Consider the following 17,199-nt stretch of genomic DNA (forward strand, 5'->3'; position numbering starts at 1 on the left):
CATGGGATAATCCTTGTCTTTTGTTGCTGCTCTAGATAAATAATACTATAGCAGCTTGATGTAATTGTCCATTGTTGTATCAGTGGTTTTTTGCAGTCCAAAATTAGGATAGTGTTTACGTTGTGTATTCTAAAATTCTAATTCATATACTTTGAAAATGTTGGCTTTACAAACAATAAGGTTAATTATTATTTATAGTATGATTTTTTGTGGCGCTCGGAACAGAAGTAAGGAGTATTTATCGGTACACGAGGCACGGATAAAGAGCGGCTCCTACTAATATTTCGAAGTGAAGGGGTGCATGAATAAATTTGAAACACACTAGAAAGAAAGGAATTAAAAAAATACGCAAGTATGAGACTGCATATTCGATGAGAGTTTAAATAATTTGATAGATGCGAGTGATGTCAAAAGACTTGTATATTAATGAGTGAAAAGTTTCTCAGTAAGCATGTGATAATGATAAAATATGCTAGAAAGAACTTATGTTGATCTGTGGATGTAGACGTCAAATGTGGAGCCGGGTCGTTATATTTTTGCTCGTTTAGTGATTTTATGGTTTTAACTTCTAAAATAAGGAAATTTAGTCCAACCTATGGTCTATTATTATAAGTATATATCAATTATTTAACGGTGTCGAAGACTAGTTGACGTAAAGTAATTGAGGATAACTAGTAGCACGTCGGAAATCGATGGAAATTCACTTCACATTATAAATTATAAATATGAATTTTTAGAATATAAATCAACAATTTATAGAATTATAAATATAAACTTAAAAAATAAATCAACAATTTATTTCTATGTAGTAGCATTTGATAATTTATTGAAGAAATTTTTAAAGATAATTAAAATTATAATAGAAAAAAAATGTTAAAGAGCATTTTTTTTTTTTAATCTTATATGTTTAAAAAGTCTATATACGTGTAACTGTTACATACTCAATTGACATGATTTTTCTACGCGTGCTAATCTCAAACTCATATAACAAAATCTACTAAATATTTGAATTGGTTTAAATTTATAATTTTTTTTATATAATTATTGGTTATGCGTCTCAAAAAAAATGTGAACATTAAGCACACGCTAGGAATAAATACTATAAATCACAATTTTTTTTTATCATGGGCATGCTGATTAATATTAAAATTGATTAAGTTATATACCTTTACATGTCACAAATAAAATTAAAAAATTATTTTTACTACTAGTACCCGTCTCAAACCCATGTATTTATTATACTCACTATTTTCCCAAACACACACATACAAAAACTCATTTTATTTAGGTTTTCAGTAGATAAAGTCTCATGAAAATTGATATGCAATTGCAAATTTGAAATGCAATTTGAAAAAAAGAAAGAAAGAAAGTGAATTGAAAATAATTAAAAAAAAATATCATACTCTTTAATGAAGGAAATTTTATGAATATAAATAAATAAAAATTAGAATATATGAATTAAGAATTTTCAAAATGAGTATTGCAAGAGAAGCCATGAATAAAATAATGCCTCTAATATGCAATCGTCTTAAATATAATGCACATATTCGCTCTCATGTCAAATTTGATAAAAGAGTGAGTTTACTGCCATTTCCATAGTAATATTCGTTACTTACTCGAACACGTTTAATTCATATATATATAGAGAGAAAGGGGAGCGCTCCAATGAGACCTCTTATTTTTAGTGAGACATTAGACACGATCTCGTGCATTTATTTTATCAATCCAATCGCTGATATTATACCTAGAGGGCGAATATTTTTCTCAGTGTTCGAATTCTGGAGGGAGCGAAATATTTTAAATTTCGTTATTCATCAGTATATACTGCATTGTTCATCAATATATACTTCCTTGTTCATCAGTATATATGTCTTATTCATTATCAATTTTTCAAATTTCGTTATTCATCAGTATATACTGTCTTGTTCATTAGTATATATGTCTTATTCATTGTACTCAGTGTCTCATGAAAAATAGGAGTCTCATTGGAGCGCACCCATATATATATATATATATATATATATATATATATATATATATAGGGAGAAGATCAAATGAGAATGAATAAATGTCGTGCGAATGGAGAATGATTGCATAAGCTAATATATATGTTGCATAAAATACTTGTAATTTTTTATAAACTGCTTATAATGACTGCATGTAATAACCCAATATTACCAAACTTGATTAACTGCACTATTATTTATTAAATACGATTTTGCATTATATATTGAATAATAATTATCTCTCATTTTATCAACGCAAGTCAAATTGAGAATTTGATATCTATTAAGAGCATCCACAGCGGCCATGTCGAGGGAGGTGTCGACCCGGGGCGAAGGAGGTGGCCGCGCGCTGGAGGGGCGCCCAGATGCGAGGCGGGGTCGAGGCTACGGCACGAGGCGAGAGAGGACGCGCCTAATTTAAAAAAAAAATCCAAAATCGGCTATTTTGAATGAATTCGACCGTTTCCAAATTTTCTTTTTTTTTTAAAAAAAAAAAAAAAAAACGACCGTTGTAAATTTTCAACGGTTATTTTGATTTTTTATTTTTTTTTTCTTTTTTCCCCTTCTATAAATACTACTCTTCCTTCCATTCTTTCAAATTCACCAACACCTTCAACTACAATTCTCTCCCAAAAAAATTCTCTCTTCTACATTTCCAAAGATGAATCGTGAATTCGATGAATACATGGAGCAACAAGGCGGATCGAGGGTTCCAATGATGGGGTTTGCTCCATTTTCAGCAGCCTCGAATGTCTTGGCTACATGAAATGTTCCTACGCCGGCGGCGAACGCCAACGTTCAAGAAGAGCCGGAGGAGGTGAAGCCGAAAGCCAAGGGCACTCGCGCTGCATATTCTAGCGAGGAGACCGAGCTCGTGGCAATATTGTGGGCGGAGGCAACCCACAATCCTATTTTGGGGACCTCCCAAAAGTTGCTCCAATATTGGGGAGCAATCGCCGAGAAGTTCAACGCGCTCAATACTTCGGGAGCGCCGCCGCGAAAGTCGGAGCATCTCAAGTCCCACTTCGCCCGTGTCCAAAAGGAGACAAAATTCTTCGAGGGCTTCTACAACACGTGCAAGGAGAATTGGGGGAGTGGTATGAGCGACGATCAAATCTTCCAACAAGCCCAGACGATGTTCGAGGCGAATTTCAAGAAGCAATTCTCCTACGTCAAAGCTTGGAAAGTGCTTCGTGACTGCCAAAGATTCACGTCGCAAGCCGGGGATGTCCACTCCGCCAAAAAGTCGAAGGGCTCCGATGGTGGAGCAACCACTACTTCTTCGGAGCCGAGTGTCACGGCGAGACCCCAAGGCCAAAAAGCGGCAAAGCGAGACAAGGGCAAGGCGAAGAAGGGAGAAGGGTCTTCGGGAGGAGGATCGGCGTTCTCCGACGCCCTCGAGAAGGTGGCCGAAAGCATGAAGGAGCATGCTCTCAAAACGGGGGAAATCGCCCATGCCAAAAAAATGCAAGCCGAGATGAAACGGGAGGAGATGGATATGAAGCTCTTGAACAAGGATACGACGGGTATGACGGATGCACAATTGGCTTTGCACAACCACCTAGTCCAAGAAGTGCTCAAGCGTCGAGGGCTTATTTAAATTAGGAAATTATGATTTTTTTTATTTTATTAGCGTATTTTAATTATGTTTTTAATTTTATTTAAATTATTGTAATGTAGAATTTTAATTTTAATGAAATTTGAATTTTAAAAATAAAAGTGTAGAAATATGAATTTTGTGGAAATGAGGATCTAAGCACCCACCTAAGACACAATGCATTGGAGAGGGGTGTGTCTTAGGTGGGGCCCACTCCTAAGACACCCCTCTAAGACACCACCATTGTGGATGCTCTAAGAAATTAGTGACTTTCGATAAACTGAGAATTCACTATTCACGCTCAATTTCAAACGTATGAGTTTTTAATTGAAATTTCAATGGCTTGTTACTCATTTTTATTCTCGACTAATAGAACACGAAGAAGAGAACTCCGATGTTGGAAACTACGTCTCGACTAGCCGGACGTTAAAACGTCGCGAATACTTTTTGTCATGTCACAACTATATCCCATCAAAATCAAAGTCGAAAATCTCCTCATTCAAGTTCTAAATCTAACGCCACCCTAAGGCATGCAAGACTTCCCTTTGTCACTTTATCATGTCATCATCACACTCTTAATTCTTGCACATGCCTAAAAACATATGTAGATAATGTTTACATATACCTCATCCCTCAACTCTCAACTCTCGACTGGCAATAAGAAAAAAAAAAAAAAAAAACAACTACATCCATCTCTCACTCCCACTTAGGGCTGTAAACGAGTCGAGCCGAGCCGAATACTAGGCTGCTCGAGCTCGGCTCGTTTAAATATTCGGGTGTTCGAGCTCGGCTCGAGCTCGATTCGAGCTTTTATGTTCATGATCGAGTCCGGCTCGACATCAAAATATCAAGCTCGAGCTCGATTCGAGTTCGGCTCGTGTTTTATTCGTTAATGCCGAACTCGAGCTTATGCTCGAGCTCGGCTCGTGTTATGTTCGTTTAAAGGTTCGTGTAGGCTTGAAATGTGCTCAGCTCGGATATTCGAGTTCGAGCTCGTGTCAAGCTCGAAATCATGTACTTTTAATCAACCTATTGCTCGAGCTTGAGCTCGAGCTCGAGCTCGAGCTCGACCTCAAAGAAAAATTATTTTCTATATATTCTAATCAATCGTCCAAAACAAACATCAATACGAATAAAAATCATTCTAACAAATGTACATGCATGCCAAAATAACATAATTTAAACAACAATCCAAACAATTAAAATGTCTTGTGTAACTAGAAGAACATTAAAAAGTCCAAACATACACACCAAAAACTACTATATAAGAGAAGCATTGATTTTGTAGATTCTCTCCAATCTAGCAAAGCGTCACTACTGCAGCAACAAAATCAAAATCACACAATTAAGAATAATACAAATATAAATAATAAGACTAATAATAATTTTTTATGTATTAAAAATTTAAAAAATATGTATTAAATAAAAAAGAATAATGATAATATCGACTAAATATAAGTGACGCTCATTCAAAGTATACAACATAACATGCATGATATATATAGATATGGACTACAACACATAAATTATAGTGCATGATTTGATTATATAGTATATATATTATATTATATAATATCAATGTATGATATTATATTATTAAGATATAACAATGAACAAAGTAACAAAGCTCGATTGTTCTTTTAATTCGTTTATTTGGAGTTAAGGTAAAAATGAACAAATTGATTTTTGATTTTTGCAATTTGATAAATTAGTAATTTCAATAATGATTTTTGATGTATTAGAATTAAAAAATATATGTATAAAATAAAAAGAATAATTATAATATCGACTAAATGTAAGCGGTGCTCATTCAAAGTATACGGCATAACATTTATCCTTATACACACATGACACATACATCTATAATATATTTGAAATCAATTGTGTGACTATAATAAAATTGAAGGTTTATTAGTAAATTATGTTTTTCTTTTTATTTCTTTTTATAAAATTGTGAAATTTGACTAATTATGAAAGTTATATTTAATTAAAGATGTTTCAATGCATTGTCACAGAGCATGGTTGCAAATACTAGCTACATATTATAAATATAGACATAGACATTGAGTATATTAATATATGTATATATATATATATATATTTCTTACGTAATATACATAAATTCATTTTTTTTTAATATATAAGAATTTATTAAGTTTAAAGTTTACAACAATTGCTATATGTAGTTCAATGGCAATGGAAGTTTATTTAGTGCTATTATGCCTTGAAGTCAAGGGTTCGAACCTTGTCTCATACAAAAATTTTTATTTGTCATTCTTGAAGTATAAGCTCGATTGTGGGCTCGATTGGTAGGCTCGCGAACACAGCTCGATTGTGGGCTCGCGAACATGTTCGATTATAAACGAATCCGAACATGTTCGCGAGCCTAACGAGCCGAGCACTATAAAGCTCGGGCTCGGCTCGATAAAATTATCGAGCTCTATTTTAGGCTCGAGCTCGGCTCGTTTATTATCGAACCGAGCTTCGAACGAGCTTTTTTCGAGCCGAGCTCCGAATAGCTCGCGAATAGCTCTGTTCGTTTACAGCCCTACTCCCACTGTTCACATACATGCCTACACAAGAGTTGGAATTAGGTAATATACTGATCATCTAACACCACTCTCTGCCATGAGGAAAACTACTAGAATTCATGGCATAGATGACAGTAAATAGACGACACGGTTGAAAAGTGTTGTCTATAATTCAATAGACGACAATTAATAGATTGCACGTCGTCTATGAGCGAGAAATCAGACAACAAACATCAAACCACGTCGTCTAATAGGGGAATAGACGACAAAATAATGCTGCGTCACGTTGTCTATGACCGCGACCCTAATAGACGACATCCTCCCTTGTCGGCTGTTATTAAAGTTTTGAATCAGGTTTTTTTTTCCTAAGTTTACCTCCACACCACTTTGACCTAGCCTCCTCCTTGCACCCGCTCCGCCCTAGCGCCGCTGCACCCCCTGAACCTCAACCTCCGCCTCCAGTCGAAGAAGGCATTGGGAGCTCTAACTCCAGTCGCCGGCAGCCCTCGCCTCGCCGCGCCTACCCCACTGCGTCTCTTCTCCAGTCGAAGAAGACATTGGGAGCCCTAACTCCAGTCGCCTGCTCTCGTTCCGCCGTGCCTCCGCCCGATCTCGCCGCTCCTCCTGCACTCACCTGAAGCCCTCGCCACCTCCTCCGTTCGGCAGCAGCAGCCAATAGGTTTCTTCTTCTTTAGTTTTTGTTAATTTGTGTTTTATAATTTTCTGAATTTAATCCTTCTCCCTGCTGTCAAAATCAGTCTTGATTTTAGTTTAATTCCAAATTGTGCATCAATTGAATGGATTCAGCATCTTGTTCACTCAAATTTGAAAGTATTTTGCAATTGTTTGTGCCTTTGGAATGCTACCGAGCTTTTTGCAAAGTATAGTATTGAAATTGAGCAGTATAATAGTCTAGACTTGTAGTATTTGTATTTCATTGATTTTGCTAGGATGAATAGTCTGAGCTTAACAAAGTCAAATTCATCTGGATTAGAGCTCGTGTGAGCGGAGCTAATTTAATAAGTAATCCAAAGTTTTAAAATCTTGTTATCGGGGAAAGGTTAATTGTTAAGTATTGTTGTTTCCTGTAAGTGATGCATGAGCAACATTTCTCTAGAATGTATCATGGTCCATCTTTCATGATACTTCTTTTGCAGTTACAAACCTATTTCAGGATTCCAAGGGATCCTATCGGGGCTTTTAGTTGGCGTCAAACAAATAATACCTGATCAAGAGTTGTCTTTCTTAAAGACAAAAGTAAAAGTATGAACTTTCCTCTTCAGTAGTTTTCTTTTGGCCGAATATTCGACTCCTGTGCGTGTTTGAGTCTGTGTAATGTTCGAAGTCTAACGGGCCAAGCAGTACACATGTACTCTTTCTCATGGTTCATTAACTCTCCGCTCTTGCAGTGGCTTCCGACCTTGGTAATCTTGGTCTCAAATGACAAAGGGCTATAATTTTGTAGACACCTCATTGCCTAGTCCAGAGTCTCTTGAAGCTTCTAGGAGAAGGTAGTCCCACTCCTTGCTTGTTAGAAAATATACTCAATATTGACTTTGGGTGAGGAAGGTTATATATATTATTGGTGAACTGATGATCCCATTGTCATTTAGAAGCATATTTGATGGGGCGACTGAGAACATTTATAAAATATATACTCGAGTTTATATTTTTAGAGATGTTAAAAACAAGTAAATTTATATTTTTAGTTGCACATAGTTTGTAAAATATGTCATGTCCCTGAATTTATTAATTATACAGCTCCTGTGGTAATTATAGAATGTAAAGGAGCTTTTTTGGTGGTGAGAGAGAGCTGGCAGTGTTAGCTTTAGTGGTCAAGTTTATTTGGATTTGGTCCAGTTTGTATCCAGAGAAGTCAAAATCATACATTAGTCCTAATCCTAATCCAACACTAGAATGAGACAAATAGAGGCATGAAGAGGATATAGTTGGTGGTCCAGTTTTACCATAAGATTTTTCCAATTTCAGTGCCATTTTGAAATTTATTGTTTTCATGTCTCTGTGTACCAGTTCTTTATGGTCTCTGGGTCTGGATTGCTTCTTTTTCTATGTAGGCTATAAATATAAAATAGTGCAAAGAATATATTTTCCTTCTGTTTCGAGCTGATGCTACTTTCGAAGCTCCTCCTTGGTTAATGTAACCATTTCATGCAAAGTATCGTCTATCAAGTGAATCTATATGTTTCCCTCAGAAACTGATTGTGCTTAGTGTTGGGTTTACTGAGAAACTGTATTTAGGGTGATCAAGCTTTTATTCTGCTTTGTGTCTAATAGGTGCTCTTCATGTATCCTCCTAGGAAGAAGTTGGATTTGCAATTACAGGTGTTAAGGTATGTGGTTTCTCAAACTCTTCCAATTATGAACATAAGATATCTTCTATAATTTTTTTGAATATCTTGAACTATGGATTTGACTCGATATACGTGACATTGTGACAGTCATACACAGTTTATTTTTACAGTTTAAAGTTTGTGTATCTTGAGTATTGAGTTTGAGTTTGACAGTTTGAGACGTGAGAGAATGAATGATGATTTGTGTATGTTTTAATGTCTAATTGTTTGAGATCCAAAAACTAAGAAAAATCCTACAACATGCTTAAACTAATGATATATGTCAATTATTGAGGCCGCTACACACGAGACTTCAATTTCAAGTTTAAGAATAATTTAGAAAATCGTAGGTATATAGACTATAATATTGAGATTGAGACATTAATGATATCTACTTGGCAACCAAGATCATTGCTGTTTTTTATTGAAGAGTATGCTAGAATTTGACATAGCTAAATGATATCTAGTTTAGTAGTTTCCTTTACCTTGAGATTGTTATAAAGTTATGTCCAAATACAGCCTAAGCTCAGTTACTTGAGTGATGCTTATAGGAAGGAGCATAGTTTTATTTAAATAAAAACAACTACAAAATTCAAATGCTAGCATGTTGCTTAAATTAATAAGTTTTTTTATATTAAAGGATCATGTCGATCAAGTTTAAGATTTGTGGTCTATATTTTGCCATTATCATTGATTACTCAAAAGTTTAGTTTATTCGAGGGGTATGGGTTGTTCATAACTTCATAAGTATATATATATTTTGCCATCATTCTACTGTTGCTTTATATCCATTAAGACTTGTTTGGTGCCTGCAGTTTTTTTGCTTATTTACATGGCTGCCTTGGTTAAAATTTGTTTTAATATATGTTTCATTTTTTTCTGACTTTTGTTAGTCCCTTCTCTTCCATGTCTTCCAGGACTATAAGCAGAATATAATCAAACAACTAGAGAATAAACTTTGTACCTGCAATGGGTGAGCTTCTGTTTTAAAGTTTTTGTTTTAGTAGGGTAATTTTTTGTATTATATAATAAGTAGACTTATTAGATTTTGTACTAAGTGCTAGTTGTGCTGCAGATATAGTTGTGCTACCCCCTAGCCTTTGCAGAGAAGATGAAGAAGGTCGAGGGAGAAGCCGAAACAAATAATAGGATCTTTTTTTCATTTTTTTTTTTAATTACTGACTCTGTCGGTGTCTTGCCATATTATTGTAGTGGGGGATGATAAAGAATATTTGAAATTAATGGATGACCTTTTTATTATTCGTGTATATATTTTAAATTATTTACTATGAATTTTTGGATTTAATAAAATATTTATTTGGAAAAATAGAAAATTTAAGTATAATTGCAAAATTAAAATTAAAATTTAAAAAATTCAACTCGTCGCATGCATGTCGTCTATTAGCTAATAGACAACATGCGCATGAACGTTGTCTATCAGCTAATAGACAACATGCGCATGCACGTTGTCTATTAGGTAATAGACGACGCGTATACGCATGTTGTCTATTGGCTGATAGACAACATGCGCATGGGTAATAGACGACGCGCATACGCATGTTGTCTATTAGCTGATAGACGACAAGCATGCGCATGTCGTCTATTAGCTAATAGACGACACGCATGCGCATGTTGTCTATTAGCGCCCTCAATAGACTACACCCACATATATGACATGCGATTTACAAATAGATGACACGCTTCGCATGTTGTCTATTACCATTTTTCTTGTAGTGAAAATGGGAAAAGAGCCCCGGTTGTCTACCTTTCTACAGCTACCTTGCAGCCACAAAATAAGGAGAATGTCATATCACCATTCTCATATGCCTAATACTCTTACCTACAAGGCCAAATCAAGAGGAAAATGAGAAAGAAAGATCCCAACTCTCTACCTCCCTGCAACACCTTACGTCTCCCAAAGTAAGAAAAAGTAGCCATCTTTTCTTCGCACTCAAAATTTATGGTAAAAAATGGGGGGGGGGGGGGGGGGGAAGGCATATATCATTTCTCCTATTTCACTCTTTCTATTGACAGCAATCAAACCCACAAATAAACTAAGAGAAACTAATCTATCTCACTGAAACTCTCGACCAAGCACTCCATTGGAGAAGGAAGACCTCTTCTTTAAGCTTTTCCAAAGGGAGAAACAAGCTCATCTCTTCTAGCCTCAGTCCAACAAGAGGTAGGTCTCATCCACCTTTTCAAACCCATCTATGATTTTCTTCTCTTCTAAGGGCCTGTTTGATATAGGTTTTAAAGCAGGATAAGTTAAATTAATATGGATTTATGTAGTGTTTGATATTATGTGTTACTAATATGGTCAACTCCAGGTTTATCCCAAGACCCTAGCTTATTTTGTGGGATTAACCCACACTAATTATCCCACCTCTCCCATGGGATTAACCCACACTAATTATTCCACCCCCTCCATAGGCTACTAATTTAGGTATTTGATATGTTAATCCAACCAATTTCAATGGATACCAAACACTTTTTGGGATTAATTACCAATGATATCAAACACCCATCTGAGATTAGAAATCATGACTAATCCACACTAAATTATCAGGATAATTTGTATCCTGATTAATCCAATACTGAAAATCAAACGGGCCCTAAGCATGTTAGAAATGTGAGGGTTTGAATGGAGCCTAGTTGTTATGAGAGATATAGTTACATGTAGGTGATTTCATAAATGGAATCAAGATATTGTTTTCTTGTGTTAAATTGAGATATACGTATATATACGTATATGTATGGCTTGTTCGTGTAAAGATTTTTATGTCCCAATGCTTATAATAGATCCCTATATCCAAATCTTGACCACACATTTATGACATGTGGCGCATTAAGATGGTGACACGTGGCAAGGAGCTTCCAAGCATTCTAAGGCAAAATCTGGAGGGGTAAAATTGGAATGTAATTTTCAGATTTAATAATTAAAAAAATATATATATTTTTTTTAGATTTTCTCAAAATAGATATATTTTAGATGCATATAGTTTCACACAAAGATGCATAAAGTTTTCACATGAAATGCATAACTTTGAACAGAAAAATGCATTTAATTTTTTCAGTTTTGGTATTTTCACCACCCCACCCCATACCACCCCCCAATCCAGCCCACACCACCCCCCAACCCTCCCCATTACCACCCCCAAAAATAGGCATGTTTCACATGCATATAAAATCAAACAAAAATGCATAAAGTTTTCACATAAAAATGCATTAAATTATACAAAAAATGCATTTCATTTTAATAAATCTGGTAGTTTCGCCACCCCACCCCTGCCCCACCCCACCCACCCCTCCCCCCCCCCCCCCACCCCCAAATTTTTTTTTTTCAAAAACTGATTTTCTGATTGCTGGCCCACCCCCACCCACCCACCCCCCCTCCCCAAAATTTTTTTTTATTTTTTTAAAAACTGATTTTCAAAAAAAAAAAAAATTTGGGGGGTGGGGTGGGGGGTGGGTGGGTGGGGGGGTCAGTGGTCAGAAAATCAGTTTTTGAGAAAATAAAAAATGAAAAAAATAAAATAAAATTTTGTGGGGGGTAGGGGTGGGTCAGTGGTCAGAAAATCAATTTAAAAAAAAAAAAATTTGGGGGGGTGGGGGTGGGGTTCTGGGGTGGGGTGGGGTTCAGGGGTGTGGGGGGTGGGGTTGGGGTGGGGTGAAATCTTATGCATTTGTATATGAAACTTTATGCATTTTTATATGAAAATTCATGCATTCTCGTATGAAACTTTATGCATCTAAAATATACCTATTTTGAGAAAATCTATTTTTTTTAATTTTTTTTAATTTCGAAAATTACATTCCAATTTTACCCCTCTCCAGATTTTGCCTTGAAATGCCTTGCCACGTGTCACCATCTTGATGCGCCACATGTCATAAATGTGTGGTCTAGATTTGGATCTACGGATCTATTATAAGCATAGGGATCCACCGGAACCTAACCCTATATATATATATAGGGAGAGGGTCATGTGAAAACTCTAATATTTTGTGACACCTAAGAATGAATCCTAGCCTTTTATCATGTGAATCTAACGGTTGTGATTTGCCTCCACATCCACCGTATATATATGTGTTAAGGGGTATAGTAGTATTTCATGATTTATTAGAATCGGTTACTTCCTTATTCCATGCAATCTAATATCTCATATTTATGGTATTTTTGATTTGGTCAAACCACCATATCTTTAATGACCCACTAACACACACAATTAAGGAGATTTCATCTTCTTTTATTATTAGAGTTATTTCTTCATCAATTGTTCATCGATTTGGAAAAATTGTCCAAGCAAAATAATCACACGTAGGAACAGAATTATCTTCTTCACCAATGCGTTAATTCCACCGTTTATTACCTTAGTTGGTGGTTTGAATTATGTTAAACTTACTTTCTATTCATGACTGTAGTAATTGACGAACAAGCATTTTTCAATTAATGAACATGTTCTTTGATCAGGTACATCTTCACATGAATTTTGTGACCTCAACGTTTGTTATTCGACCGAACATAAAGTCACATTCATGTTCATGTTGAATTTATGCACATTTGTTCATAAGTACATTTGCATAACAACTGCTTCATTGAATAAACTTTGTTCATTCGTGATTGAATTGTTCATGCATGTTGTTCGTGTGCATAAAATAAATGTAGATTGTTATTGATTACATTAGTTTGTGCTTTGAAAAATTTTGATCTTACCTTTTATCCATGACTGTATTGAAATATGAACAGTCATTTTCCAATTAATGAATATGTTTTTTGTTATGAATTCCAAACATGGAACGTCATTTATAAAACACTTTAAAAAATTACAAGGAGAAGTATTTGATATTGCTTAATAATGGTGCATAACCAATTTGTATGCACATTTTTTTCATAAGTATATGTGAGCAAAGTAGAACAATTAAAAATGAATAAACTTTGATTTCAACTACCAAATGCAATCATAAGTCTGTGCTTTATTGAAATATGGCATAAAACATGGAGTAGTATTTTTTGGAAGTTTATAACTTGTTCATATTACTGACTTGTCTCATCCAAACAAGACATAGTTAGCATTGAAGTTACTATTCTTGCACAACTCCCGATAATGTGTAGATGCACATTTCAGCAGCCCTCCCCTCACATCATTGTACTCGCAACTTAAATCGTGCCACAATATCTAACTCGGCTCATATCACGTGGAGACGACGACGACATTCCACACTTCCAACTTGTTGATCCACCGCCCATAAAAGTCTTCAAATGGCGCATGAGGTATAACCCCGTGTCTATTGTATTCTTGTTGTCTACCCATTTCATATTTACATGTTGCATTTGCGCTCTTGATATCGTGTTTGCCTTTGCGAATTTCTGATGGTCCAAAAGATACTATGACAACAAAAAACACTAAAAAACCACACATGATTAAAATATATAAAATTATACATGAACATGGAATGTATATTAAGGCGAATATATTCTTACCTTCAAGCAGACGTGAAAAACATTATGAAATCCAACTCTTACCATATTCATTGTCGACGTTAGACATGAATAACGCATATTATATTCACAAACACTATATTCATAGACAACCCCACATCATATTCACACATTCAATTAGCACAAACAAAATCTTACACTAACAAACATGGGAAGGGATCAAAAAAGAAAGCTAAATGTAGGAAGAATAAAGAATACATCATAAGCGTTAATCTCAATGATCTCACGGTCATAATAATTCTTAGTTTATTAAAGTTAATTAAATCGAAAAGGGCATACATGGTATTGTGTGAGAGAAGGTAACGTACCATATCTACTTAGTATATGGAAAGATATGCTCCCAAAATAAAATAAGGGAATTAGCCGATTTCTTTAATATTTTAGATTAACAGCCGCAATATCACACATCCAAACATAATTAATTAATTAATATCTAATTAAATTTTAACAGTTTAACTTTATTGTAAATTAATTGACTTCAAAATATTTCAGCAATATCTCATATTTTTGAATTGTATTATTCTTTCAAAATTTGTACAAATTTCAAATCTCTACAGATTTCAAATCTCTACAGATTTCACATTCTTTGCAAAATAAGAATTATATTTTTGCGAATAAGGATAGTAATTTGTTGAATAACTTTCTTGGTACGATAAACAATAATTATATTCTATTTGAATATTGTTAAAAAACGTACCAAATAAGAATTATATTTTTGCGAATAAGAATAGTAATTTGTTGAATAACTTTCTTGGTACGATAAACAATAATTATATTTTTGTGAATAGGGATACTAATTTGATGAATAACGTAACTGTTACTCATAAATTGTGAATAAGAAAAATATTATTTGAATAAAGTAACATTATTCATGAATATATCGTTTTCGAATAAAAATCATATTTATCTGAATAAGGATAATAGTTTGTTGAATAATTTATATGATACTCATAAATTGTGAATAAGGAAACTATTTTGTTGAATAAAGTAGTATTTTTCATGAATAATCGTATCTGAATTTTGTTCAAGATTTATCGAATAAAAATCATATTTATGTCAATAAGGAATAAAGTTTGCTGAATAATTTATATGATACTCATAAATTGTGAATAAGGAAACTATTTTGTTGAATAAAGTAGCATTTTTCATGAATAATCGTATCCGAATTTTGTTCAAGATTTATCGAATAAAAATCATATTTTTGTGAATAAGGAATACAGTTTGTTGAATAATTTATATGATACTCATAAATTGTGAATAACTAGTACGACCATCCGTGCGATGCACGGCGAAATCGAAATTAAATGATATATTTAAATAAATAGATATAAATATTAAATAGAAACAAAATATAATAAATGCAAAATATGGTTTTAAAATAAACTAATTACTCAATAAAAATCCGAATTTAAGAACGTAATTTTCAATTATGTATAAAGTGTAATGATAATTATAATTATTAAATTATTTTAAATAATTTGATAATGCAAATTAATATTACAGATTATTATTATAGAGTATTTCACATAATAATAATAATAATAATAATAATAATAATAATAATAATAATAATAATAATAATAATAATAATAATAATAATAATAATAATAATAATAATAATAATAAAATAATAATATTTTCATAGACAAACATAAATAAAAAGTTGAAAATTTTTAACAAAGAGAAAGAAAATAAAATATCTTAAAATTTTAATAACCTATTCATTTTAAATTCATTTTTTATAATTTTTATATCATACATTAAAGATCTTCTGACCAACTTAAACTTAAGATGAACATTGAATATTTTTTTTATAAATTAAATTTGACAATGTTTAAAAAAGAATTAAAATTATAAAAAGAAAAGAAAATAAATAGTAAAAAAAATTGATGGGAGAAGAGAGAAAAAAAAAAAAGAGGAAAAAAAAGGAGGGAGAAAACTCCTCTTTTATATATTATATAGATAAACAAATATGAATTTTTCCCAATATACAATATACTGAATTTATAAGGAATATTCAATGCAAAACAAGAAATGAACAATTTTTCCCAGCAAACCAAACAATTCAAGCACCACCAAACTTTGTAAATCTATCATGTCTCGTATATGGATATGTACTGTTATTAAGTTCAGGGATTCATGCAGATACACAAAATCATTCCACATCATAAAGCAAAAAAAAAAAAATGAATCAAATTACCTTTTTCTCGATTATTGAGGGCAAACCTCTTTCCCATATTGAAAAGCAAAAACAATTGAATCGTTGAATTACCCTCAATCAAATTACCACCAATTGAAAAGTAAAAGAAAATTGAATCAAAATCAGATCTTTCTCAAGGATTCCCAATTGGAGATCAAACTTCTTTCTCGATTGTTGAGGGGTGGTACTTTGGCCTTTAATTTATGAGAATCTAGGAGCAGAAGGGCTGAAGCTTCCTTAGGCTATGTCACTGCTGTTCACTCGAGTACAAAGGAGTTTCAGGCGAAGGTGGCGGCGCGCTGGTGATGGCGACATCGTTGCCTAAAATCAAAGAAGGTGGAGTCAGAGAAAAATTTGGGAATTTAAGGTTTGAGAGAGAGACGACGGAGGTGAATTCGAGAGAGAGATGGGTGGGGCGAAGGCCGTGGCTGTGGCGTCACCTGTCGCGGCAGGGGGAGGGGAAGGAGGCGGTGGCGGCGTGAAAAAGGGGGCGACGCCCTGTTGGTGCGTGCTTGTGTGTGTGTGACTGTGAAATATTTGAACCGACGAGATAATGGGAGGAGTAAATATCGGAACTTCTCGATTTACCTCTCTGGTTAATTCCCCAAAAAGACCTTCCGCATGCTGAGTTGGTGAAAACATTAATTAGACGCGCTTTGTTCTTTTTTTTTCGAATTTTGAATGCCGTCGGATCTAGTATATCTAAAGGTTGAGATTAATTCTTTATTCTTTACTAGAGGGCTATTCTTCATAGATCCATCCCCAACAAACATTACTCATATTCACATTATAATAATATGAAAAGAATAATAATGATCAATGAATGGTATATTTATATTTAGTAAAGCCTAAAACATTCCCACAAAAAAAAATGCATGAGCATACGAACGACCTGTAACCACTTGTCATGTTCATATCCAAATAAAGAGTTGAACAAAACATATTGTCAAAAGTAAGTTCTATGTTCACATGAACAACAAAAATGAATAACAAAGTAGACAAATGAACATGAAA

At 33.9% G+C, this 17,199-nt stretch overlaps 2 long non-coding RNA genes across 3 annotated transcripts; both read left to right on the top strand.

The window, feature by feature from the left end:
• Positions 1-6,351: 6,351 nt before the first annotated feature.
• LOC131011283 (uncharacterized) lies at positions 6,352-9,745 on the top strand. 2 transcript variants are annotated; one of them, XR_009096836.1, is made up of 6 exons: positions 6,352-6,813; positions 7,292-7,397; positions 7,544-7,645; positions 8,430-8,485; positions 9,403-9,458; positions 9,561-9,745. It is a non-coding gene; the product is annotated as an uncharacterized LOC131011283 (long non-coding RNA). The 2 variants fall into 2 exon arrangements; XR_009096837.1 differs by lacking the exon at positions 7,292-7,397.
• A 739-nt stretch (positions 9,746-10,484) lies between these two features.
• LOC131011284 (uncharacterized) lies at positions 10,485-16,944 on the top strand. Its single transcript, XR_009096838.1, has 3 exons — positions 10,485-10,667; positions 13,612-13,757; positions 16,312-16,944. It is a non-coding gene; the product is annotated as an uncharacterized LOC131011284 (long non-coding RNA).
• The last annotated feature ends 255 nt before the right edge of the window (positions 16,945-17,199 follow it).

The sequence above is a fragment of the Salvia miltiorrhiza genome, chromosome 2 (assembly GCF_028751815.1).
Source record: "Salvia miltiorrhiza cultivar Shanhuang (shh) chromosome 2, IMPLAD_Smil_shh, whole genome shotgun sequence".
Lineage (NCBI taxonomy): Eukaryota > Viridiplantae > Streptophyta > Magnoliopsida > Lamiales > Lamiaceae > Salvia > Salvia miltiorrhiza.